The sequence below is a fragment of the Anneissia japonica genome, unplaced genomic scaffold, assembly GCF_011630105.1.
Source record: "Anneissia japonica isolate Jap-2015-1 unplaced genomic scaffold, ASM1163010v1 scaffold287719_len1884721_cov185, whole genome shotgun sequence".
Taxonomy (NCBI): domain Eukaryota; kingdom Metazoa; phylum Echinodermata; class Crinoidea; order Comatulida; family Comatulidae; genus Anneissia; species Anneissia japonica.
Window position 1 is genome coordinate 90,395 of NW_022715822.1, and position 2,478 is coordinate 92,872.

The 2,478-nt window shown below is 37.2% G+C and overlaps 1 protein-coding gene across 2 annotated transcripts in view; it reads left to right on the forward strand.

The window, feature by feature from the left end:
- Positions 1 to 772: 772 nt before the first annotated feature.
- LOC117109400 (ran guanine nucleotide release factor-like) overlaps positions 773 to 2,478 on the forward strand; it is a 20,623-nt gene continuing 18,917 nt past the window's right edge. The window contains exon 1 of one of the 2 annotated variants that reach the window (XM_033251745.1): positions 773 to 926. The gene's annotated coding sequence lies outside the window, so the exon portion shown is untranslated. Of the gene's footprint in view, positions 927 to 1,019; positions 1,122 to 2,478 lie in introns of those variants that run through there. The other variant, XM_033251744.1, reaches the window with a different exon arrangement.

Sequence of the window (2,478 nt, forward strand, 5' to 3'; positions counted from 1 at the left end):
AAACTAATCTTGTCAATTTTGACATTAAATCATGGGATCTATTTTTTTTTCCTGTGCTTCATATAGGATTTAAATCATTCCCTCGTTTCTAAGTCATTACTCTATTTCCGCTGCTGTATCTTTCAAAGCACTTGAATCATAACATCATGAAACAAAAAGTAGGGAGGCCTATCATTAAGAAGTATATTCTTTATCATCAGTTAATTGATGCTTGGAATAAACTTGCTGGTGAGTTGACGAGTGCACACACACTCATGAATAATTGAATTTTAAGTCTGGATGATTAGAAGGAACATCGTGGTACTTGACCGGTGCTGACTAAAATAAAGATGCACACGCTTCCTTGTCAGCGACTGAAGTGTAATATGTAGGTTAAAGATGTACTGTCGCTTGCAAAAAAAAAAAAAAAATCATAACAATCATTTTTGAAATTTACTTGCCCATTTTGAAGTAACATACAAATTATCAACTTGAACAAGAAATTAGTGTATTTAAAAAATGCTTACCCATAAAAACCATAATTTTACAGCGAAAAATGATAGAAACCCTTCCAGTCACTGGAAGTGTTTTATTATCTTTATTATAATTATCCAGTTAAAAAAATCAGGGATCAACACACTTTTTTAATTTAATAATTTCTAAGCTAAGGTCTATGTTTGCTGCCATCTACAAAATATACCGGCGTACATAACGAAGATCAAAGATTATAAACTTATAAGATCTTATTCTTTGGTATACAATTAATGACTTGTTTGCACATGGACAGGAATGAAACCGGGTCCCAATCAACATTTTACGTAATCTCGAAGGAGCATCCTCACTAATAAATAGAAAATATAAGTACAGTATTACAATTACCTATAGATACAACTAAGAACACGGTATGTTTGTGAGAAACGGTTGTACTCCCCGCCTTGTTCTGATTGGTAAGTTGTTTAAGTTTGATTGACACTTAAAGCGCAGTGTCGGTTCGGTCCGCTGGTAAAACACGATCTAGGCCTAACGATTTGTGTGTGTAAAAAGAGCCCCTGGTTGACTTTCTGATTGAGAGCGTAGCCTGGGCCTAGATAATACTATATAAACTAGATGGGGAGTGTTGGACATCCATCCTACTAAACCAGGTACCGTGTACCGTGAAAACGTAAAGGGCGTATTTCTAAATCACTGATTAGTACTAAGCCTAGCAATATTCGCTTAAATAGACATAGGGCCTAGCCCGGCCCGGGAACCAGTCAATTCGAGCGGATGCCACTTCGAGCGAAGGCGAATTCGAGCGGAAGAAGATCCACTTTGTTTACCGTGAAAAAAAATAATCGTCACTCGTCTTGTGTGTGTGCTTCTCGTGCATTCTAGTAAAACATACACTTTCTTCTTTTTTAAGCTGAAAAGTGCGCAATTCTATTATAGTTTTAACTTGTTAGCGGCCATCTTGGTATTGGTAGGGATTATGACCGGTTGAGCCGCCGACAAGTTGAGCCACATTGACTACATTCACTGAAAGACGCGCTTGGCGTTCCATAGAAATTACCGGCGGCTCAACTTGTCGGCGGCTCAACCGGTCGCGGTTTTTTTTTCCGTACGAAACATTTGCATGAAACTTCACTCGGGCCATCTCGGAGTGACTCGAGTGAGTACGATACGAGGAACAAGAGCAGACACTTCGCAATGTCGTGACGCTCGAGTTTTACTATTATTGCTCTTTCTATGTTTACCTACGGTAGGCCTATGAAATTTCACGGACCTATGTGATGTACGTCACTGTGTAACTAACTGTGACCTTCTTGGATGTTATTAAATGTTAGTATATTATCTACAACAACAACAGCTAGTACCTCCTGTTATACAGTGTAGATAGGTACAGTTATACCAAAGGGTAGAGAGAAAGAGGATAATGTATAGGCCTAACTACAGGCTGATGTCTTACCTAGGCCCCTCCTTAAACTAGGCCTAGGGTCAGGCTGACACAACAGTCACGCTTCACATACTGACATGGACTGAAATTTTTTTTTTGGGGGGGGGGGAATAATTTCAGCATTAATTACCCTTGGCCTAAACCTTGTAATGAAGAACCTACAGATACTGTACTATTTACTAGGCCTATAAATAATAATCGCCCTGAGGGGAATATCTTTTGTGTTATTTCCCCTTAACGTCGTTTTTTTAATTGTTCTCTAATAATAATAATAATAATAATAATAATAATAATAATAATTATAATAATAATAATCATTTCAGCATATAATTACCTTGGCCGAAGGCTTGAAATGAAGAACCTACAGATACTATATGTTATTATATTAATAACTAGCTCATTTTTACATTCATTTGATGTTTTGCCATTTTGGCAGGTCTTATGGCATCCAGTATTTTAGAGCTGCCTATTCTCAGCTCTTCTCTTAATTTGAAAATAACTGTCATTCTGTTTTCCTTACTCCTGTCTCTTATCCACATCTACAATTCTACTGTTCTCATATTTAA